The sequence below is a fragment of the Cupressus sempervirens genome, chromosome 3 (genome assembly GCF_028749045.1).
Source record: "Cupressus sempervirens isolate cs-2001-9-10 chromosome 3, ASM2874904v1, whole genome shotgun sequence".
Lineage (NCBI taxonomy): Eukaryota > Viridiplantae > Streptophyta > Pinopsida > Cupressales > Cupressaceae > Cupressus > Cupressus sempervirens.
Window position 1 is genome coordinate 407,387,494 of NC_143120.1, and position 26,566 is coordinate 407,414,059.

Sequence of the window (26,566 nt, forward strand, 5' to 3'; positions counted from 1 at the left end):
TTGAATATTTAACACTTGGAAGTTGAGTGGATCAATGACTTCATCAAAAAATGCCAAGAACTTTGAATTCATCCTCTCAATATCCATGAGCTTACCATTAGTAGACACAAATGACTCTATATGTAGTATTTTTAGATATTGAAATAATTTCTCAATGACCTTCTGCACTAGGTCATGTACATCCTTGATATCATTTGGAGACCTCATAGAGCTCTCAATAATAAATTCCAAGGATATTTCCAATGGAACAATGACTCCTTGCCCATCTTGAGGACCACATGGGTAATGACAACATTGGTCTTCATGTTAATCACTTCCTACAGTAGGGCTAATTGCTCTATTAGTCCATCTACTACCTTTTGTATGGTGGTCTAATGATTGTAAGCTATCTCCCTTATCTTATGAGTATCTAACACTAGACTTCCCAAATTTTCAATTAATGGGGACCTTGAGCCTTCATTTGGTTTACCCATGCTTGACCAACCTACTCAAATTGTCTCTTTTGTTGTAGCTCTAGGAGTAGATTATTATTCTCTTCTACATTAATGTTAAATTGGCTTGATGAAGTGCTCCCTGGTGTAGACCTAATGCACTCTATCAATTCTCTATTAGAGGCCTTCAGAACCTCCTTCTTTGCTCTCAACTTTTCCAACTTATCTTCAATATTCTCATTGGTGGACTTCCACATGTTCACCATGGAGTCATGAACTAGGATGTGAAGATCCACCATTCTGATTTGCAAGTCATCTTTGGAAAGCTCATGAAATTCACCTTCCTTTTGTGGCTGAATAATCTCTACCAACATGTGGCCAATTGTTGAAATAGTACTCAATGTAGCAATTGTCTTCTACTTCTTAGTTTTCTTGGATGGATAAGAAGAGGTGGTTTGTGTGATTAAGTCCTTTGATGGAGCTACTTCTTCATATCCCCTCTTCTTCCTATCAATGGTCTCTTTTAAGCCATGACTCTATAGAGAGTACATTGATAGCTAATTGCAAGGCAATAGGATCAAATAGATTCCTCGATATCAGGGGAGTTTTCTTGCTCTGGGAAGCAACAAGGAAGGCAATGACCTTAGTTACTAAGAGGTCCAAGCCATTCCCTTTCTTAGATGTCTCTTGGGAAAACCATCGTAAGAACCTATCTGCAAGTAAGAGAAGCTCAAAAAATGGATGAATGAGCATCCGAATTGGCTAATAGATGAGATTTCTTCTGGTGAGAATCTCCTTTCAGGGAATCCTTGCAATTCCTAGCATAGCCTAATTGTGAAAGCATCATTTATGACCACATACTCCTCAAAACTTCTTTTTAGCTGCATATGTGAATATAACTCATACTTTAGTGTGCTCATCATAGTTTTAGATGCTAGGAAGACCGTGTTAGAAATAATTTCCACCAAGATGACTGAGAGGGGGGGAGGGTAAATCAATTATCCAATAATTAAAAAATTTATCAACTTAAATAATGTTAACGATTCAACCAAAGTAAACAAAAACCATAATAAGATGCACATACACAATTACACTAGATGTGTTAACTAGGGAAACCCTTGATCAAAGGGAAAACCCGGTGGGAATGATGCCCACAAGATGATGGTACTAATATAAATATTCCTTGTTAGAGGATGGACCCTATTAGGAGTCTATTGAAACATTTAGTACATATGAGTCCCTATTAGGAGACTTTGAATCCTTGTTAAGAGATTCCAACCCTATTAGAAGTTGTGTCAACCCTATTAGGAGTTGTAGAAGATAGAAGGACCTAATATCTAAATAGCTTTTGGGGCAAGACCACTGAACTCACTATCCAACTGATCTCATCTATTCCTTGCAAGATAATTTTTTGTACTATACTTTAACTTCTTTTGTCTATCTTGTCAACCAAACCAATCACTGTCAGACCTTGTAGACTAGGTCATGAACCTCGAATCTAAATATCAAACTTTAGATCACATAATAAAACATTAGCAACAAAGTTTCCTTCAACTTCACTCTGCTCTAATTATCTTTTCATTCCACTCATTTTGCTACTTACAATCATTCACTTGCATTCTTACATGATAACATAAAATGTCCTTCCTTTATACCGAATCCATAAAACAATTCCCTGAGTTTGCAATTACACCTTCTCAATTAATTATTATAGGACCTCATTAAGATCATGTTACACTTAGTGATAACATTAATCTTTTTCCTTGTAACTTGAATACTTTTTTGTACATGTAACATTATGATGACCGAGCTTAGCCACATCATCTCTAGAATGTCTTCTTCACATCTTTAACTTTAGCTTCTCAAAATAACAACTCTGCTAAGAGATATAACAAGTTTACTAAAACATGTTTCTATAAACTCTATCTTAGAATAATCTTCATTGAAAGTTGCATAACTTCTTCCAAAATTAATATCTTATGATTCTAAGGTTAGCTACATATACTAGACACTTAGTAGTATCTCCCTTTAACCTCACTTAGTGAAAATGATCAATTGTCTATTCATACCAACCTGATCTTTCTGTTGTTCTTCTATTAGATACCACATAAAACTGCTATGTTGACATAAATGAAAAATAGTCATGAATATAACATATCATCATCATAATGATCTAATCATGTTTCTAGAATACTCCCCCATAGAATTATCATCAACATAGATGAAAAACATCTAGTTCCAAAAATACCAACTACAAAAGACTGTTAACCTTTCTTTTCAAATCGTCTTCATCAATCATTCTTCCCTATTGATATACCTCAATGTGCTCTATATCAAACTATTTTTCCGTGCTCAAACTATTTTTGCTCAAAGTATTTTTCATGCTATACTTCTCCCCCATTGACATTAATATCAAAGGTTTCAACAACTATCAATCTTTGTAACAACTATCTCTAACTTGCTCAATTATCCAAAGACACTGTTCAAAAACAACATCCAACAAGAGTCCTAGATGAATTTGTCCATCATAGATACTCCCCCATTTAGGAAGCATCACCATTCAATCCAAACAAATAATAATGCTTTTTTACACTGGACTAATGCACTCTTACATCATCTACTCTAATGTAGGAAGGGGCATAACCCTTAGCATACCTTGCAAATACTCAAAAGTCTCTTTGGGAGGAGGCTTAGTGAAAATATCCGCAATCTTCTCTTTGTTGCTTACATACTCCAATCTAATTTCCTTTTCTACAAATTTCTCTCTCAACATGTGATACTTGATAGAAATGTGCTTAGTTTTAGAATGCAACACTAGATTCTTTGACATATTCATTATACTTGTGTTATCACAATGTATGACAACAGGTTCACTAAATTCTATCCTTATATCCTTTAGCATCTGCTTCATCCAAACAACTTGATTACAATTGTTTGCTGCTGCAACATATTCTACTTCTACTATACTTTGTTAGGTACAATCCTACTTCTTTCTTAGCCAAGAGACCAATCTTCCTCCAAGGAAGAAGGCTCCACCACTACTACTCTTTTTGTCATCCATACTACCTACCCAATCAGAATTAGTATACGCATATAAAGTGAAATCATTAGATCTATCATACCACAATCTAAACTCTGGTGTTCCTTTTAGGTATCTAAATATCCTTTTGACTACTACATAATGCACTTCTCTAGGATTGGCTTGAAATCTTGCAATAATTCCAATTGCATTTTCTATATCTGGCCTTGTGTGAGTCAGATATTGCAATCCTTAGATCATAGATCTATACTTATTTTACTCAACGGTAGGTGTATCATCCTTTTAAGATAACTTGTGTCTAGTTACCATAGATGTTCCAATGGGTTTACATGTTTCCAAACCAAAGATTTTTAGTAGATCTTTCAAATACTTAGTCAATGAAATAAAGATTCCTTCTTTATCCTGCACAATTTGTAATACTAGGAAATATTTAATTTCTCCTATCATGCTCATTTCAAATTCCTTCTTTATTTCTTCTTTTCTAAATCCAAGCTTTGTCAAATGCTTGTCCAACCTTGCATACCACATTCTAGGTGCTTGCTTCAAACCATGCAATGCTTTCTTCAATCTGCATACTATGTCCTTGTCATCTATTACAGGAAAACCTTCAAAATGTTCTATATATACCTCTTCTTCAAGTTATCCATTTGGAAATGCTAACTTGACATCCACTTGATACACTTTGAATAACCTTATTGCTTTTATTCTTTCCATAGGAGCATAGGTTTCATTGTAGTCTATTCCTTCTTGCTATGAGTAACCTTTACATACCAATCTTGCTTTGTTCCTTACAACTTCACCTTGTTCCTAAATGTCCATTTTGTTCCTATAATATTCTTATCTGCTAATCTAGGGATCAATTCTTCTTTCATAACTTGCTTCCAATAGTCATGTTTATAGGCTTCATCTACATTCTTTGGTTCAACTTGAGATATCAAACATATTTCTTCATTGATTCTGCTTCTTGTCATCACACCTTTGTTTCTACTTCTGATGATCTATTTGGGTGGATGATTCTTCGTCATATTCTTACTAGAAGTAGGAGTTGTTATCTCAACTCTTAGCTCTGTTGAAGGTTCTAAGCTTTTTTCCTACCTTAGCTTTCCTTCATTTGTAGGTGGGTGACCAAACCATAGTTCAAAAGGGGTCTTGTTTGTGTCTTTTCTGACTTTCACTCTGTTCATAGTATAGACTATTGTATTCATAGCTTCTCTCCAAAACATCTTCGATACATCATTCTTAGCTAACATAGCTCTTGTTACTTCTATTACTAATCTATTTCTTCTCTCTACAATGTCATTTTGTTCAGGGGTTCTCAGAGCTGACAACTATCTTTTGATTCCATTAGTTTCACAAATGATGTTAAACTCATTTGAAGTAAATTCTCCTCCTCTATCTGATCTTAAACATTTAATCTTCATACCTTATTCAATCTCAACTCTATTCTTGAATATCTTGAACTTATCAAATGACTCAAATTTTTCTTTAAGAAATGCAACCCACATCATTCTACAAAATTCATCAACTAAAACCATCAAATACCTTTCACCATAGAATCCTTTAGTCTTTGTAGGACCACTAAGATCTATATGTATAATCTCCAATTTTGCTATACTAGTAAACTTCTTGCTGGGAAAAGAAGTTCTCTTATGCTTTTTTGATAGAAACTCCTTGGAAATTGTGTTAGTAGGATTTACAATCTTAGCCAAATCTTTAAATGGAAACATACTACTAGTCTTCACAATGTTGTCAAAGTTTATATAAAAAAATCTATTATTTCATAACCAACTATCATCTACCTTTGCAACCAAACTTGCCATTTCAGTAGGATTTAGATGAAATACGTTACATCTAGATCTAGTTCCTACTCCAATTACCTTTCCATATTTGTCTCTAATCATGCATGTCTTCTCTAAAAACTATAACTTATAACCTTTATCCACTAGTTGTCCAACACTCAAAAGATTGTGTTTCAAACCATCAACAAAATATACATGCTTAGTGTTAGTCTTACCATCAAGAGTTATAGATCCAATACCTTTAACTTGGCATCCTACATTGTTTCCAACTCTGACAATGCCTCTATCATGACTTTTGAAGTCAAAAAACTTGTTTATATCACCAGTCATATGATGTGAACAACCACTGTCAATTATCCAATTAGATTTATTTTCAACCTATGATACCAAAGCCAATTTCTCTAAACTTTCTTCTTTAATAGCTACAAATCCTATTTCATCATCACTGGCACTTACTGCTTGTTCATTAGAATCATCTTCTTCATTTGAATACAAACACTCTCTATCTCTTCTAGGTTTGAAATTTCCTCTATACTTTTTCTCTCTTTAAGGAAACTTAGATACATAATGACCAAATTCATTAAAAGTCCAACATTTAAAGGTTTTCTTACCATCCTTTTCTCTTCTCACTTGAAGGGCTACTCCTTTTATCTTTCTGTCCTCATCAGATTTGCTACTACTTCAAAGTCTCCTCTAACAGTTGTGCTCCTCGATAAACTAGGTCAAATATTTAGGGTACTGAAAGCTATTTTTGTTCTAGTCAATTCTTCGAACTATATAATCTTATTCTCAACTACTTCAAGTCTCCCAAGTAATGTTTCCTTTGTGATATCTTTGGTACAAGAGATCAAAAATTATATCATTTGAACCGCTTGCTTAGATGGTGGCATTAGGCTTTTTAATATCTTCCATATCACCTCATCATCTTGCTTGGTTTCTCCTTCAAATCTAACATCTGCAGTAATTTTTGATATCTTGCCTACATATGTTCTTATAGATTCATCTTCCATCATTTTAGCATCTTCAAATGCACAAATCCAACTTTTTAACCTTAATTTCTTAGAATGTTCATCACCTTCAAAACTATTTCCCAAAGCTTTCTAAATCATGTGAGAAGTAATAAGTGACTTTACCTAGTTGTACTCAATTTCAGGAAGTGCAGACAATAGTACTTCTCTAGCTCTCATGTTGCACAGAAAAAGTTCTCTCTCTTCCTCAATACAAGATTCCAAATATTTTTCAGTAATGATTTTCTTTTCTGATTTTGTCAAGATCCAATATCCTAGACCCATACATAGTAGATGTGTCTTCATCCTTTCCTTCCAGCTATCATAATTTGTTCCATCAAACTTTAGACTATCCTTTCTGAATACATTCACTATGGATCTCCAAAAGTTGTTAAACTTTATCTTCAAGGACTTGATGCTTTGATACCAATTATTAGAAACAATAGTCCACCAATATAACTTGGGGGGGGGGGGGGGTGTCTCGGGGGGGTGAATCAGTTATCTAATAATTAAAACATTTATCAACCTTAAATAATCCTAACCATTCAACCAAAGTTAAAAACAACCATAACAAGATGCACATACACAATTACACTAGATGTGTTAACTAGGGAAACACTTGATTAGTGGGCAAACCCTAGTTGGAATGATGCCCACAGGATGATGTACTAATATAAATATTCCTTCTTAGAGGATGAACCCTATTAAGAATCTATTACAACATTTAGTACATATGAGTTCCTATTAGGAGACTTTGAATCTCTATTAGTAGATTCCAACCCTGTTAGGAGTTGTACCAACCCTTTTAGGATTTGTGCCAACCCTGTTAGGAGTTGTGGAAGATAGAAGGACCCATTTTCCAAATAGCTTGGAGCAAGACCACTAAAATCACTATCCAACTGGTCTCTCAACTATTCCTTGCTGAATAATTGTCTATACTATACTTTAAGTTCTTTCCTCTATCCTATCAATTGGACCAATCATTGTCAGACCTTTTAGACTAGGTCATGTACCTCGGATCCAAATATCAAACTTTAGATCACACAATAAAACCTCAGTAATGAAGTTTCCTTCACCTTTTCTCTACTCTTCTTATCTTCACATTTCACTCTTTATGCTTCTTACAATCATTCACTTACATCTTTACATGATAAAGGAAAATATCCCTCCTTTATATTGAATCCATAAAACAATTCCCTGAGTCAACTATTACACCACCTCAATTAAATATTATAGGACTTCACTAAGAATACGTTACACTTAGTGATAACATTAATCTTTTTCCTTGTAACTTGAATAACTTTTCGCATGTGTAACATTATGACAAGCAAGCTTTGCTACATCATCTCTAGAATGTCTTCTTCACATCTTTAACTTTGACTTCTTAGAATAACAACTCTGTTGAGAGATATAACAAGTTTACTAGAACATGCTTCTGTAAACTCTATCTTAGAACAATCTTCATCAAAATTTGCATAACTTCTTTAAAAAATAATATATTATGCTTCTAAGCTTAGCTGCATATATTAGACACTTTTTAGTATCTCCCTTTAACCTTTCTTAGTGAAAATGCTAAACTGTCTATCTGTACCAACTTGATCTTTTCGTTATTCTTCTCTCAGATACCATAGAAAAATGCTATGTTGACATCAATGACAAACATAGTCATGAATATAACATACCATCATGATAATGATCTAATTATATTTCTACAATACTCCCCCATAGAAGTATCATCAAAATTCATGTTTCCAATAGACTAGGCCACAAGCAGTGAGTAGCCAAGGTATAAATTAGATAGGAGGACATGTAAAATTTCTTAAATCCTTTGGCCAAATTCATCCACGAGGTGAGCTCATCACATATAATATACATCTAGTCAATCTGCATATCCTTAGCCATATAGTTTTTCATAGGAAGAAATGGTGCTCGATGAACTCCAAGATCTCCTCTTTTCCTTTTAGTCTAAGAAGTAGAGCAAGAATATCCACTATCTTGCTTTTCAAATTTGTGTTAAATAGGGTCTTGGGAATTTTTCTATTCTTCGAGCAAGCAATCTAGAGCCATGTCCTCTACATGTCTTCCTGTCTGAGGGTCTTCTTCTAATTGAACATAGACGTAGAAGAGATGAAGTCAATATTACAATACTCCTCTTTCAATGGAATGTTGAACATAAAATTCATTAGTGCCTTGTTGATGGAGATGAGGATGAATTGGTTAGTGAACAAAATTTTCTTTGTTTCTAGGTTGTATCTCTTGATACATTCCCTCACAAGCTCTAGTGCATGTACTACCATTAGAAAACCAACTCCCTTAACCAGTCTACTTTCTTTAACCTTTTGAGTGATTGGGTGAACTGGCTAAGAATGGAGTATCCTATGGAGAACACCCAAATCATAGAATTTAAATGATGCATTTGTTAGCTCTTTCAATTCACTTTCCAGGCCTTTTAATTTATCATAACCAATAGCTCTAATTTCCATTCATTATGATTGCACATGATACAGTTCCTAATAAATAAACATTTTAATACACTTGAAGAAATCAATTGTAGGCTATTCTAATGAAATAAGTATAGGAATTAGAATGTTGGTGCCACACAAATGAAATTAAGTCCAACCAATGATTATAATGGTAGGATTTGGATTTAATTCAATGATCAATGGCTATTTAAACTTTCCATTCATTTGCACATAAAAACTTGTATTTCCACAAGCTCTATTACTTTACTTAGAGTAAAGTGATACAACTAAAAATGATGCAGGAGCATGTTGGGTGTAGGAGCAATTTTGCATCACCCAAAAATATTTTTATTTTTAGTCTTTTCTATTTTAATAAGGACTAAAAGATAGGGGGGTTACTATTATTGGGAACTTTCTATTTTAGTAATTTTGTCATATGAGATCCATATGTTCTGATTTTCTACATGAAGGTTCATTTTATAATTATAAGCCTACCATAAAATCCTCATTGCTCTAGCTTAAGTATCAGAAAAGTTATTGCAAATTTTTGGTGAAAATTTTTGGAGAAAAATATTTGAACTTAGTTTTGAAGGCCTTAAAGGTCCCAAATGAGGTTTGAAAACTCAATGAAAGGTTGCTTGCACAATTTTGTATTTTGAAAAGTGTTTAGAATAGCCAATCAGAGCAATGATTTGAGAGTTATGGCCTTCGAAAGTTGGGCTACCCAAAATTTCTAAAATAAATGTCAAATATGTATTTAGCCAACTCTATATGTATTTTTAGGGTCTATCAGCCCTAGGTATTATGTTTGAATATCTAGAACCTTCTCAAGTGGCATAAAATTTCCTATTTAAGAAAGACTCAAACATTGTCTAGAACAACTCTAGGTGGTAGTTTACATCTTAGTCTTACAGATTATTGTAATGAAGGCACCCATGTGGGTTAGCATATTGTACTTGTGAATTATGTAATTTTGCATTTGTGGTGATAATAAGGAGTTCATATTTTGTTCTTGCATTTTTTATTGTTTCTTTATTTTTGTCATGTGTTTATTGTATTAAGGGGAACACCCTTCATCAAGTGGTATCATAGCTAGAGTTATTGAGTGTGTGGATAGATTGTTGACTATGAGGTAGTTTGCACTAGGACCATGGTTTGGGCTGAGCATATAGATAAATCATCAATTGTGAGGCAGTTTGCACTAGGGTTTCAGTAAAAGTGCAAAAAATACCTTCACAAAGAGGGTTTGGTGAAAGAGCTATAGGTGTTACACTTAAGGGTTTTAGAGCCATCTAAAGACAAATGCAAGCATTGGAAGAATAAATGCATAGAGGAATAAATCTTGTTGTAAGAGATGAAAGTGAGGATGAGGATGATGAAGAAGAAAATGACAAATCAGAGGCAGTTCTAAACCCAGAGGAAGAGAGACTTTTTGAGGCCATCTCCAAGATTGGAAAAGGACCTAAGTTTGAAGTTTCCACATTTTTGGGAAATCTTAACATAGAGGAGCTAATCAATTGGATTAATGAACTAGAGGATTACTTTGAGTATGAAGATATTGAGGATCCTGATAAGGTCAAGTTTGTAAAAGCAAAATTGAAGGGACATGGAAAGATCTTGTGGCAAGAGATTTAGTTGAAGTGAAATAAAAGGAGAAAGGACAAAATCACTAGAAGGGATAGGATGATAGCTAAACTAAAGTGATAATTCATTCTTGTGGATTATGAGCTTGATCTATTGAAGACAATGCAAGGGTTGAAGCAAGTAGGAAAATTTGTTCAAGAGTATACCAAAGAGTTCTACCTAGTTCTCATTAGAACTGGCCATGCAAAAGTTGATAAGGAGAAAGTGTCCTGTTATCTTAATGGGTTAAGGCCAAGTATTTAGGACAAGATGAGTTTGTTCAAATGAATACTATTAAGGAGACATACCAATTTTCTTTAAGAGTTGAGGAGAAATTGAGCAAGAAGTTTGACAACAAGAATAGTGGAAAAGGTTGCAGTGGAAGATCTGGCAGATGATCTTATGGGGGCCAAAATGATGATCATAAGAACAAGGATGAGGCTGGAAGTAGTAGTCATAACCAAAGGGGAAACAATTCCAATAATTTCCATAATTAGAACAATGGAGATCAGAGAGGAAGAGCTAGAGGACAAGGATCTGGAAGAGGAGGCTTTTGAGGGAAATGTTTTCACTGCAAAGAAGAAGGGCATAGAGAATTTGAACGTTCCCAGCACCAAGGAAGAATATATTGGAGAATAGAAGGCTAGGATAGAGTTTCATATGTTGATGAAAATGCTAGATAATCACATTCTAAAGATACTGAAAGAGGAGAAGTTCTAGTTAATAGAAGAGTCATATTGAGTGGTGAGAATGCACCTAATCAAAGAGGGAGCTTGTTTCACACAAGGTGCAAATGTGAATATAAGTGTTGTGATGTGATCATTGATGGTGGAAGTACTGGTAATCTAGTATTAGAAATGATGGTCACAAAGTTGAAGCTAAAGGGATAGAAACACCCATGTCCATACCATATTGCTTGGTTGCAAGATGACCACAAGGTCATGGTCAATGACAAATGCTCAGTAAATTTTAAGATTGGAAGCTACTAGGATGACGCAATTTTTGATATCATACCTATGGACATTTATCATATTTTTTTGGGTAGGCTGCGGTAGTTTGATAGGCATGCTATACACAATGGGTGAACAAATACCTACACTATGACCAAAGGTGGAGTGAAGCATAAGTTGAAACCATTGAAGGAGAAAGAAGAAAAGGTATGTAGTGTTGCCAGAATATGTTTTTTTGATAGAAAAGAGTTTCTCAAAGGTATGAAGTGTGAGCATATGTATTTTTTTATAATTCCAAAAGATAGTAAACAATAAGTAGAGGAGATTCTTGTAGAAGTTGTAGATATGTTGGGAGAGTTTTCTAATATTGTATTGGATAATGTACTTGATGAATTGTGCCCAATGAGGAAGATTATTCATCAGATGGATTTGGTTCTAGGAGCCAATTTGCCAAACAAGGAAGTGCACAGAATGACACCAACAGAAAGTGAAGAGTTGAACAAAAAAGTTCATGAGTTGTTGCAGAAGGGGTTGATTCAAGAGAGTCTGAGCCCATGTGTTGTACCAACTATATTACTACCAAAGAAAAATGGAAAATGGAGGATGTGCATAGATTCTCATGCTATCAACAAGATCACAATCAAGTACATATCTCCATTACCAAGGATGGATGATATTATGGATTGTTTGAGTGGAGCTAAGTATTTCACAAAGATAGATATGAATTAAGAGTGGGTACCATTAGATTCATATTAGAGAATGTGATGAGTGGAAGACTACTTTCAAGACAAGGGAAGGACTGTACAAGTAGCTAGTCATGCATTTTGGGCTAAGTAATGCACCAAGCACTTTCATGTGGCTCATGAATAAGACACTAAAGTAGTTTCTAGGTAAGTTTTTCATTGTTTACCTAGATGATATTTTGATCTTTAGTAAGACATTGGAGGAGAATTTGATTCATATTCACAAGGTGTTTGATAAGTTGAGGGAAGAAAAGTTGTTGATAAACCTAAAGAAGTTCAATTTTGTAAAGAAGGAGTTGGTGTACCTGAGATTTGTAGTCTCAGCAAAAGGTTTGAAAATGGATCCAAAGAAAGTGAAGGATTTTCTTGAATGGCCTATTCCAAAGAGTGCAATAAAGGTAAGATATTTTCATGGACTACCTAGCTTTTACAGAAAGTTCACAAGAGGTTCTAGTAGTATTTTAGGAGCCTTGACTAAAATAATGAGAGGGAATAAGAAAGAATTTAAGTGGATAGTATGAGAAGATAAGAGTTTTAATCTATTGAAACAAAAAGTTATTGAGCAACTTGTTTTAGCACTTCTTGATTTTAACAATGTGTTTCAAGTATATTGTGATGCTAGTGGTACTACAATAGGAGCTTTTTTGAGCCAAGAAGGTAGACCTATTGCTTATTTTAGAAAGAAGTTGAATGATGCAAAAATAAAATATTCTATTTATGATCAAGAATTTTATCCTATAGGTCAAGCATTGAAGAAGTGGAGACACTATCTTCTTCCTAAGGAGTTTGTTTTGTATACTGATCATCAAGCTTTGTAATATTTGAATAGTCAAGGAAAATTGAACCAAAGGCATTTGAAGTGGGTTGGGGTTTTGTAGAGTTATACATTTTTTTTGAAACACAAGAGTGGAAATTCTAACAAAGTTACAGATGCTCTTAGTAGAAGACAACTTTTGCTAATAGAAATGTAGATAGAGGTGGTTGGGTTTAAGGAACTTAGTACTTTGTATCCAGATGATCCTAATTTTGGTGAGGCATGGAAGGTTTGTACAAAACCTATTACACCTGACAGGAAAAAGTGGTTGGATTTCATGATCCAAGATAGTATGTTTTTCAAAGAAAGCCAGTTGTGCATTCCCATAAGTTCAATGAGAGAAAATCTCATCAAGGAGAAGCATAGTGGAGGATTGGCTGGATATTTTGGCAGAGATAAAACCATTTCTTTAGTTGTTGAGAATTATTACTAGCCACAATTGCAACAAGATGTGAAGAAGTTTGTATAGAGTTGCAAAGTATGTCAGATGGAAAAAGGAGTGAAGTAGAATACAGGGTTGTATTAGTCATTATCTATACTAGAGAAATCAGAGGATGTCAGCATGGATTTTGTTCTTGGATTACCCAAGACTCAGTGAGGGCATGATTCTATTTTTTTGGTGGTTGACAGGTTTTCAAAGATGGCATATTTTATTCCTTGAAAGAAGACTAGTGATGTTGTTCATGTGATAGAGTTGTTTTTTAGAGAAGTGGTGAGACTACATGGTCTACCAAAGAGTATAGTTTCAGGTCAAGATACAAAATTTGATGGGTAATTCTAGCATACATTGTGGAAGAAATAGAAGATGGAGTTGAAGTTTAGTTCACCATATCATCCATATATTGATGGAAAAATGAAAGTGGTGAATAGGAGTTTAGGAAATTTACTGAGATGTTTGGTTGGAGACAAGCCAAAAGGATGGGATCTAATTTTACCACAAGAAGAATTTGCATATAATAATTCTATCAACCAAAGTAATAGTAAATCACCATTCTAGATTGTATATGGGAGTAGTCCTAGAAATGCTTATGAATTGAGGTAGTTGGATAAAGGAGATATAAGTATATTTAAAGCAAAAGAATTTGCTAAACTTTTGAAGAACATCCATGAGGAGGTGAGGAAGCATATCATTAAGATAAATATATAGTACAAGGCTAAGGTAGATGTGAAAAGGAGGTATAAGGAATTTTAGATTGGCGATGAAGTTATGGTCTATTTGCAAGAGGACCATTTTCTAGAGGGTACGTATAATAAGCTAAAGATGAAGAAGTTTGGACCGTGCAAGATAGTGAAAAGACATGATTCTAGAAATGCTTATGAAGTGGAGTTGTCTACTAAATTAAATATTTCATCAATATTTAATATTTTAGATTTGACATAGTATTATGAAGGAGGTGATGGAGATGAAGTTGTAGAAGCATAGTGGAGTATTCCAGCAACTAGTTTAGCTATAAAGGAGATTGAGGAGATATAGGACAATCATGTTGGCAAAAGTACAAGGAACAAAACTTATGAGGAATACCTAGTCAAATGGAAAGGACAACCAATAGAGGATTCATCATGGCTAGCAAGGGAGGAGGTTAATAGTCTTGGTTTTCTTTTGAACACCTTAGATGTGATAGAGTCACTTCTAAAATTACCTTGGGTGTAAGAGCAATCTTGCATCACCGAAAAACATTTTTATTTTCAGTCTTTTCTATTTTAATAAGGACTAGTAGATAGGGGGTTTCTTGTTTCTAGGATCTTGCTATTTTTAGTAAGTTTGTCATACGAGCTTGGAATTTTTTGATTTTCTACATGAAGGTTCATTTTAGAATTATAAGCATACCATAAAAGTCTCATTGCTCTAGCTTAAGTATTAGAGAAGTTATTGCATATTTTTGGTGGAAAAATTTGGAGAAAAATCTTTGAACTTAGCTTTGAAGGCCTTAGAGGCCCTGAATGAGGTCCAAAAATTCTAGGGAAGGGAAATTGCACAATTTTGAGCCTATAGATTAGGAGTTGGCATTTCTAAAAAGTGGTTATAATAGCCAATTAGAACAATGGTTCAAGAGTTATGGCCTTCCAAAGTTTGGCTACATAAAATTTCTAAAATAAATGTCAAAGACATATTTGGCCAACTATATATGTGTTGTTAGGGTCTTTCGGCCCTAGGTATTAAGTTTGAATGTCTAGAACCTTCCCAGGTGGCATAAAATTGCCTATTTAAGAAATGCCCAAACATTGTCTTGAACAACTTTGGGAGGTAGTTTGCAGGTTAGTCTTAAAAATTACTGTAATGAAGGCATCCATATGGATTAGCATATTGTACTTGTGAATTTTATAATTTTGCATTTGTGGTGAAAATAAGAATTCCATATTTTGTTCTCGCATTTGTTGTTGTTTCTTTGTTTCTGTTATGTGTTCATGGTATTAAGGGAAGAACCCTTCATCAAAAAATCACTTAACAAAACAAGTCTTTAAGTTCTGCAAGGGAGAGAGAGAAACCTAGCTTTTCCACAAACCCACTTTCCTTCTATTCAGAATCATAGCACAAGGAGTGATCCTTTGTTAGCTTGCACACTTCATTCTTTCACTTTCCACCTTAAGCATTTAACACTACATTTCCTTCATATTAGGGTCACATTCTCACTACTGACTTTTCTGGAAGTATCTTTTGAGCATCTCCAAAGAATATTTTCACTTTAAGGTGGCTTGTCTTTCTATTTTCAAAGCTTTTCAGAGAAGTGGCCTTCTTCATTACCTGGGGATGGAAAACCCCTTTCTTAGAAACATTTCCCGAAATAAAGTAAAGCTAACAACACTTTACCCTTTAACCTCAATCTGATGGCTTCAAAGCTAAATCTCAAGCATGCCTCATTGATTAGCAGCTACAAAAGGTTCATTAAACATCATTCTTTTACTGCTTGTATGCAAATGCTTGGATTTCACATAAATTATTATAGCTTTAAAAGCAAAACAAAACACCTTCATTTCCATTAATGTGCAATGAAAAACTCATAGATCCGCTCTTCTTTGTGAAAGTGGAATTTACCTCTGCAACCTAAATGGACTTCTTCTTGCCCTAGATCCATGGCTTTTTGGGTCTTTCCATCATGACATAATAATATACATAGCTTCTAGATCACTTTCATGGCTTCATCCTTTGGATACACACTTAATTAAGTTCACCAATTAGGAAAAGCAATTCCATTGCTCAAAATCCATAAGAAAAAGATGTTGAGGCAAGATAGTAGATGGTGAAAAAAAATAAAATTATTTCTCATCGAGAAGACACCAAAACATATCCCAAACATGCCTAGATCATCTAGACCCCTCGCGCACTAGAAAAACAAAAAACCTCCATAGAATGATTAGGTAAAGGAGATGTAAGGGAGATCCACAAAACAAAGAAAGTGAGGTACTCAAGAAAGATGAGAAGTAAGTAACCTAAAGGATACTTAGACATCACACTTGAACAAAAAATCACTTAAGTACCAATGATTTTAAGTTTTTCAAGGGTAGGACTAAAAATTGGCAATAGATCCTAATCTATCCACCAAGACACCACAGTGTGAGTATGAAAGAGGAAATGTTGAAGCCACTTTGCGAGTATTTAAGGGAATTGAATTGCATGTTCTGGGATATTTTTTGTGATATGCTGTTAAAAATCAATCTAAAAAAGGTAAAGGTAAATTATGCAATGACTCAATCAATTCAATCTCACTATGTACAAAAAGTCTTCCACTTGAAGGCCATGACATCACAAAAGCTTGGTCACCTAACTAATGCTACCCAAGGATACAAAGGTTGTTTAGATGCCATAAGAATTATAGAAGCAAGTAGGTTTATGAAAAGAAGTGATGACTTCATAAAGAAGGACTCTTCTCACCCATAAGAGTTTTGATGCTGATTGTTGTGCAAAGATACAAATTTTGGTTGTTGTTCTACTTCTTGATGGAGAGGTTGAAGTATGTACCCCTAGTTTAGCTGCTCAGATCAATGGCTCATTTACTCGAAGGAATAATACAAAGGAAACTAACTTTTGGGAAAGATGAAACAAGAAAATGGAAGAGGGAGCTTGATATCTACAAACTGAAATTGGATTTCCCAAGTTGTCCTCCATCCATCTACCAAATGCACTATTTTCCTTTTGAAAATTCTGGGAGGAATGTATATCTGGGTTGAGTATGCTAACTTAGAAAGGAAGGAAAAAAGTTGAAAGATCACTCTTTTTCTATGGGTTATTGTTTAATTATGGTTTGATTCAATAATAATATCTTTTTGTGTGAACATGATTTATAGATAATACATAGTTAACCTTTCGTGGATTGGACTAAGACAATTTCAATAGGAATTAACATCACCATTATCATGACTAGTAAAGTTAAGCACCTTCATTATGATTCTCTTCTAAATATGATCAGTGCACAAAACACAATGGAGTGATGGATTTTTTCCATTGTTGACCACCGCATGAAGACACTAACTAATAAGTGATGAAACTAACAAAATTCACCTTAATTGGCAATTGAATACGTCCATAGTGGGATGCCTTTTGTAGAAAGATGTCTAGAGACATTTTTTTTCCACCAACTTGCATAGAAAAGAGGGGAAAGCCATAGACATTTATCCCATATATATTATGTAGTGGAGTTTCTTTTTGTTTTTATATGTGAACAAACACTATGATTTTGTCTTAAGTTCTCCACTTAAAAGCAAAGAGGAAAAATTCATGCGGGCCCACATATGCTAGTTGGGTGCTAAAATAGTACTTTTGAACACATTCTCATATGGTAAATTGGCGACCAAGATGGACCAATAATCATGCAACATGTGACATAGAGTTCAAGACATTTGGCCGGATAGGATAGAAAGGTGGCAACTACGTGTTTTATTGCGGGAAAAGATGTCAGAGCTGCAAGAACATGATATGGTGACATGTGGCAGTGGGACCCAACAAGGTGATATAGATAGAGGTGCCACATGGAAAAATCACACTTAATCGCCAAAGGGTGCTCTCAAAAATAAAAGAAAGCGTGATTGCGAGACATGGCATTGTAGGTTTGAGTGTACATTGAGCAAGTTGGTGATGTCATTGAGTTGGTGGATAAGGTGGAGACTTTGAAAAAGTAGACAATGACATGTGGGATTTAGAGGAAAATATAGTGATGTCATCAAGTGACACATGGTGAAATCTCATTGACTCTCAAGCCATAGTTGTAGAGATGAGATGCATCAAGATGCTTCCATGTGGCAAGGATGCCTAGATGGAGCTGGCTAAGGTGGAGTGTTAAATGGATACCAAGGGATAATCAGAGAGCACCACATGGTGAGCCATCCTGGGGTGCTAATTGGGTGATGATGTTGTGATGACTAGATTGGAGCATACCAATGGGATGACACTATGTGTCAAGGATGATCAACCCAGGTTTGACCTGAAGTGAAAATGGAGGGAAAAAAATGTAAACCTGAAAAAAATTTAATTTTTTATTAATTTCCTTTAATTTGAATGTGTAGATCTTTTAAAAAAACCTAGGTTTTTTTTATAAAGTTCCAACTTTATAAAAGAGGTAAATATTTGAAAAATATGGTCTATTCATTAGTATCTATTTTGCAACTTCAAATGAGAATTAGGGGCTTGATTTTTTATTAAAGGTATGACTACCATATATTGTTGAAAAGCTCTCAGAGCCTACTTTCCCAATTTTATATTATTTTTTGTACAGGTATTAATGGGTAGAAAATATTTGTGGAATTTTTTGAAGTTCTTTATTTTCAACTACATTCTGGTATGGGTAGTTTAGATTCAATTTGTGGCCAAATGGTGAAGTGGGTATTCACCAAAATTTGAGAGGATCCTATTGCTGATGTTATTTTTCCTAGAATTAGTTTGGTGGAACTTTTAGTAGAATTTTTGGTAGCATATCAGATATTTGATCAAGAAGGGTATTCTCATCATTCTTGGAGATAGTTTTAGAGTTGGTTATGCACAATGATGAGATTTGATTCTGATTTGAGTTAATGAGAGAAGAGAGAGGCTTGGCTTCAATAGATGGAAGAATTTCAAGTGGAAAAATGACATCATCAAATCAAAGCTGAGAATTCTTCCTCTTCTACTTATCCTCTTCTCTTTTCTTTCTCTAAGGTTGGATGTTGTTGGTTCCAGACTATTGAGCAGAGCTCTAGCTGTGATTCCACCATTCTCCTCAAAATACTTTTTATGAACAACATTAATGGAGTTTTAGTGTATATTTTTGGTCTATTGTGTGTTCTATGATTCTTTTCATGCATCTTGCATGTACTTATTTCAAAGGAATGAATACAAAGAGTAGCAAGTTACTCAGTTTGATTCTAATTTTGGTCTCCTGTCTTTGATGTTTACAATCTTTTGTGCTTTATGGAAAAAGAAAATAGATCCATTTGCATCTCATTTTGGCTTGTATGTTTGGATGTGTTTTTCTTTTGATTCAAAGAATCATTTAAATGCTTAATATATCTTGGTAGGGTTGTAGATTTCATGAGAAGGATAGTATGAGTATGAGATTCAGTTTTGAACATAGATGTTCAATTCACAAAGTGAAGGGATAGATCTAATACCTGATATATTTTTTGATTTATGGAATACCCAATGGATAAGGCACTATTAATTCATTGGATACACAAGTATATTATTGTTTCATATGTGGGTTTTTCTGATATCAATCAATTAATCAAAATCATTTTCCTTTTCATGTTGTAGAGCTAAAAAGGATACTCACACTTAACTTATGAATCTCATAGATCATGTTAGTAGCTATCTCATGTCTTTGTCATTGCATGAGAATAGAAGGATTCATGGTTTTGATCTACTTAATATATATTTTTAATTTATTTTTTAGGATCTGGTACCACATAGATAAATCTGAGGTCTACTCGCCTAGGTTTTCTTGAGCCTAAAGTGAAGAAGGAGTTCAGCCATATAGTTGGCCTAGGTTCTAGAAAAATTGTGTCCATCATAGGAGATAGCTACTCTTAGATGAAATTTTTTCTTGGTTACTTGGTATTTGAAATCTCTGAAAAATTAGGAGCCAACAAAATGGTGACTCTATTGGGGACTTGTATAGAATCTATCTAGTAGACAAACCTTGAGAATCTGAAAAGAGATTCAATACAACAAGAATAAAGGCATGAAATTTTTTTCTACATTAGTAAGGTTGTATTTTTTATTTCATTTCTTTATTGAAGAATCATACACCCTAGTGGTTAGCTTATTCATGACAAAAAAATCTTTGAGAGTTGGATGAAAATTGTGTGCTACAACCAAAGTAAGTTTATCATCAAATAGTTTAGTTTTTTCAAAGAATTGTTTCGTAAAATTTAGAGTCAAGAATAATTAGATGTGTTTTCCCTCTTTTCTAAGTGTGTAAATCTCCAAGAATGTTTTGATGATTTTCAAGTTCCTCACAAGTTGAAGGTTTGGTTTAGATTTGTCAAATAACAAATTATGTTTCAAAATCCTATCTCACAAGTGATAGTGGTGACTCTAAAAATCTCTATACCAGCTCCAAATTGATTTCATATAAGAGATTTAAAAGACTTTCAACATTTTTTTGAGTAGATTTGAAGCTTTTGTGAGTAGTTATTAAAAAGAGAAGTTATCAATTCTTGATTAGAGAGTTAAAAAGTGTTGTATGCATCTAATATTTTATGAAGTTGAAATGTTAAAAGAAAAATTGTAGCAGTGATTTCAAAGTCCTCTTTTCAAGAGGTGGTAGGTCTACATGGTTTTCATAAATGATATGAGGGAGCTTCATGCCTACAAAAGTGTCCAATCAATAGATGAAGTTTCAACATCAAAACTTTAGGTATTTTAATTTTCATGAGTTTTCTTTCCATGAGAATTAAGTGATAGAAAGATAGTGCCTCTTGTAAGGAAACTCAGGTGCGAAAACAACTTTCTACACTAATCTCTTAAGGAAAGTATTGTGCAAATTATTTTAAAATCCTTACAATTTTAGATTAGATATTATGTAAACAATAATATTGTAGTAAACCATGAATACAAAAATAGATAGAGAAAGAAAATACAAACATAGAGATATGCCTGTGGAGAAAAACCTTTCGGTAAAACAACTCCACCCTTCCAAAACCTGCACAATGTATTATCTTCAACTCAAAGGTTACAACACACTTACAATGAAATATATTCAAGACATGGAAGACTTATCCAAAAGAAATTAACAATACACTATGCACTCTCTCGCAACTATCTACAACCAACCCTCAAAGTGCTTATATAATGCGCTTTCCATTTTTTGGACATCTTCCAAAGATAGCTCTTATGTGTCATAGGAATCCATCATAACCGCTTTGGTTATGATTTCCTTACACACAATTAAATCTTCCAAAAATAATTCTTACATGTCATAGGAATCTGTCATAACCATTCTAGTTATGATTTCCTTACACATAATTCAAGATGTTGACATATGCAAGTGGAGTGACACATCAACATGCTAACTAGACATGTACACTCACACTTAATTACATTATTTGTAAAAAATACATTTACAAAAAAAGAAAAAAAAGAATTGGAATTATCCAAGGTTGAGACACCTTATTCCTAATATTCTCCCACTTGTCGAACACCTTGTAAGAGCAATAGGAACATAACAAGAACTAACTGCTATAGGCCGAAAGGCCCATAGACTCTAAACACCATTTGAACTTCTCTATGCCTACTAATTTCATCAGTGCATCTGTAACATTCTTTATAGTATCTACCTTCTCCACATTTACCTTTCCATCTTCCACCATATCTCTCACAAAGTGAAATTGCACATCAATGTGCTTCATTCTGGCATGCAAAGTTAGATTCTTTGCAAGGCAAATAACACTCTGATTGTCGCAACAAATAGTAATTTGTCCTGCATCAACACTAATATCAGAAAATAATCTCCTAAGTGAATTGGATTCATAATAAGCATGAGTAGTAGCCAGTACTCAACTTCAATAGTGGAAAAATAAATCAAAGGTTGTCGCTTACTCATCCAATTGATGGCACCACCAATCATAATGAATACATAAGCACTGGTGGCTCTCCTACTGTCAATATCACCTGCCCAATTTGAATCCACAAACCCATGAATACAAACTAAATGTGAAGCTCCAAAAGAGTTACCATGATAACAAATGGAGTAATTTGATGTACCCTTTGAATATCTAAATACTCACTTAACTGCATCCCAATGTATCCATCCAGGATTAGCCATAAACTAGCTCAAAACTCCCACTACTTGGGCAATGTCTGGTCTAGTATAGACCATAGCATACATAAAACTGTCAGTTTCACTAGCATAAGGTACTCTACTCATGTCCTCCACCTTAGTAGGAGATTTAGGACAATCATCTACAAATAACTTTGTTCCCATAGAAACATGAGAACACAAAGGTCTACAATCTGCCATGCTAAACCTTTCCAACATAGACTTCACATACTTACTCTAACTCAACCAATGTTTTTTGTTAGACCTATCTCTACTAATTTCCATACCCAATATGTACCTTGCTACCCCAAGATCTTTCATCTCAAACTATGTTGACAACTGAGATTTAAAATCAGAAATCATACCCTTACCCTACCCAAATAGAAACATATCATCAACATATAATGCAACAATAAGAAGGTGATCATTTGCAGCTTTGAAGCAAACACAATGATCTGATTTTGATCTTACAAATCCAATTGACAACACAAAGGCATCAAAATTAAGGTACCACATCCTAGAAGATTGTTTCAAACCATATAGATACTTCTTTAATCTTCAAACCAAAGATTCTTTACCTTTAACAATGTAGTGTTCAGGTTGTGACATATAAATCTCTTCCTCCAAATCACCATGAAGGAAAGTTGTCTTCACATCCATCTATTATATCTCTAAGTCATATGATGTAGCAAGATATAATAGAAATCTAATGGATGTCAACTTTGTAATAGGAGAGAATATTTCACCATAATCTATTCCCTCTACCTATGAATACCCCTTTGCAACCAATCTAGCTTTGTACCTTTCAACACTGCCATCTGCACAAAATTTCTTCTTGAACACCCATTTGCTACCAATAGGTTTTGTCCTTTAGGAAAAGGTACAAGGTCCCAAGTTTTTTTTTTATCCAATGAAGCCATCTCATCATCCATGACCTCAATCCAAGAGCTTGCATCTTCCATATCCAAAGCCTCTTTCATAGATCTAGGTTCATCAATGTTAGTAATCAAAGAAAAGACACAACTAGAATCTAACATAGAATAACCAAACCTTTTTGGCTACTTTCTTACTCTCGTGGATCTCTTCAATGGTTGAGGTTGAGGTTGTTCTTCCTCTTCTTGTGAACTGTCAGAGCTACAAGAGCTCTCCTCATCATTAGACCCGACATGGTCATTCTGTTCAGTCTTCTTAGGGGTAGGAGGCAATTGAACAATATCTTCCTTCTTTTCTTTTTCATTTGGTTATATCACAATAGGAGAAGATGTTAGCTCTCTAAAAATAACATTTCTACTATACAACACCTTACTAGTCACAGGATAGCCTTATTTTCCAACTTAAATCTTTTCTCCTTTGGAACATGTGCATAAGATTCAAAACCAAAAACATGAAGATGTCTAATTGAAGGCTTCTTACCAAACCACACCACCATGGGTGTCTTACCAACAAGAGTTGATGTAGGAGATTCATCAACCCAAAAATTTTGTTCAAGACCAACTCCACTAAGCATACTCCTAGCCTTCTCCATTTGTGTCTTGTTCATTCTTTTTGCAACTCCATTTTGTTGTGGGGTATAAGGAGTTGTCTTATGCATCTTGATACCTCGTTCTTTACATAACTGTTCAAACTCTGCTGAGTAAAACTCAGCAACATTTTCAGTTCTCACACACTTAATCTTCTTACTAGTTTGATTCTCTACAAGGGCTTTAAATTCCTTGAACTAAATAAAGACTTGTGTCTTACTTTTCAAGGAATAAATCCATGTCCTTCTATTGTAAGCATCTATGAAAGATACAAAAATATAGACTTGGAGATTGAAGGAACTTTTACACGACCAAATACATCGAAATGAATAAGATCCAAAACATTAGAAGATTTGTGAGAACTAGAGTAAAATTGAACACAATTTTGTTTATCATAGAAAAAATGTTCACAGAAGTCAAACTCAAGATTACAATCATTTAACCCCACAATGAGGTTCTTGTTCTTCAGGGTTTTCAGACCCTTCTCACCAATGTGGCTAAATCTCATATGCCACAACATTGTCTTTTTTGCAAGAAGCTTTCCTTCCAATGTGTTTGCACCCTTAGGTACACGTGCTGGACTACCATCAAAACCAATAACCACAGTCTTCTTTACTGCTCATTTAGATGGTGGGGGTGAAGTGCTAACTACTCTCTTCTTTGAAATAGAAGAACTATTACATTGAGAAATGCATGCATCAAGCTGAAATAGAGTACCTCCCCTAGTACCCTTAACAAGGACCATAGCTCCTCTCATCATCTTACATCCAACTTTAGAAAAAACAACTTGCACACCTACATCATTTAGCATACTTATAGATAATAGGTTTCGTGCCAAACTAGGGATGTGCATTACCCTATTGATCCCCTTTACTCATCCATTAGGGAATCTAATAGTGACTTGTCCTTGTCCAACTTTCTTTAGGTGAGAATCATCACCCAAGTACAAATTTCCACCACCAAAAACTTCATACTTTGAGAACAAGGTTCGATGAGAGGTCATGTGGAAAGAAGCACCTGAGTCTATCAACCACACATCATTAGATGCATGCACTGCCAAGGCTACAATGAAAGCATGGCCATCTTCTTAAGATTTTTCTAAACCTGAATCTCAAGCCTTCTTCTTCTTCTTTTTTTGCTCTTTACAACCTTTATAGAAGTTCCCAGTCTTATCACAATTCCAACATTTTTCCTTGGACTTTCTAGGAGTCTTTGATTTTCATGGGATTTAGATCTACCCTTTCCAAACTTCTTGTCATTTTGCTTGCCTCTGTCGTTGGATCTACCATGAATAGCAAGAGCTTCCTTAGTTGAATCTGATGACTTTCTCCTCATCTCCTCAGATAATAGTGAAGAAACCACATCATCCATTCTAGAAGTGACTAAAGTACTTCCAAGAGCCATCACAAGATGGTCCCATGAACCTAGCAAGGAACATAATAGGGTCATACATCAATCCTCCTCCTCTATCTTTACGCCAGATGATGTCAACTATGTAATCAAAAAATTAAAAGCATTTAGATGATCTATAATGGATCCTCCTTCCTCTATTCTCAGAGAATACAACATTTTCCTTAGAAACAACTTGTTCACCTAAGATTTGGCCTAATACACAGACCCAAGCTATGTCCACAAACTATTTGTGGTCTTCTCATCAAGAACATTCAAGAGAACTAAATTAGCTAGATAGAGTTTAACGAGACTCTTAGCTTTTTGATCCTTGAGATCCCAGTTTTCTTGAGATATTGTTGCGGGTCTCACATCAAGTGAAGTTTCCTCCCATAGATCATGATCTTCAAGCAAGTCTTCCATCTTGAGTTTCCACAACTCAAAATTACTGCAATTAAATTTCTCCACCTCCATTTTTCCATATGATGAACTAGCCATCTGAATCTACAAATAAGATTTAGAATGCTTTGCATGAAACTCCCAATCACTTGAGATTAGCTCAAAAAATCCTACCCAACAACTAGGATCAACAGTTGATCAAGCTTTGATACCACTTGTAAGGAAACTTAGGTGCAAAAACAACTTCCTACACTAATCTCTTAAGGAAAGTATTGTGCAAATTCTTTTAAAATCCTTAAAATTTTAGATTAGATATTATGTAATAATAATATTATAGTCAACCATGAATACAAAAATAGATAGAGAAAGAAAACACAAACACTTAGATATGCTGGTGGAGAAAAACCTTTCAGTAAAACAACCCCACCCCTCCAAAACCTACATAATGTATTATGTTCAACTCAAAGGTTACAACACACTTATAGTGCAAGCTCTTTGAGACATGGAAGACTTATCTAGTAGCAATCAACAATACACTACACACTCTCTCGCAACTATTTATCGCCCTCAAAGTGCTTATATAATGCACTTTCCATTTTTAGGGCATCTTCCAAAGATAGAGCTCTTATGCATCATAGAAATCCATAATAACCATTTCAATTATGATTTCCTTACACAAAATTAAATCTTCCAAAAAATATTCTTACGTGTCATAGGAATCCATCATAACCATTTTACTCATGATTTCCTTACACACAATTCAAGATGTCAAAACATGCAAGTGGAGTGACACATCAACATGCCAACTAGACATGTACACTCACACTTAATTACATTATTTGAAAAAAATACATTTACAAAATAAATAATAAGAATAGTCCTAATTATCCAAGGTTGAGACACCTTATTCCTACACCTCTATTTGGTGTTTTCAGCACTAGGAGAAAGAGAGAAAGAGATATAGTTTTAAAAATGGAGTTAGATCTCAGATCTGAAAATGTTTTACCAAGTAATGAAAGTGTTTGTGAAGATATTGGAAAATTGAAAAAAGAACTCTGTGATCAGATTATCATGTCTTCATAAGGAATGAAATAGGAGATTTTCCAAGTCTAAATGATGCTCAAAAGTACCTAAAGTTTAAATCAGCACTTATGAATCTTCA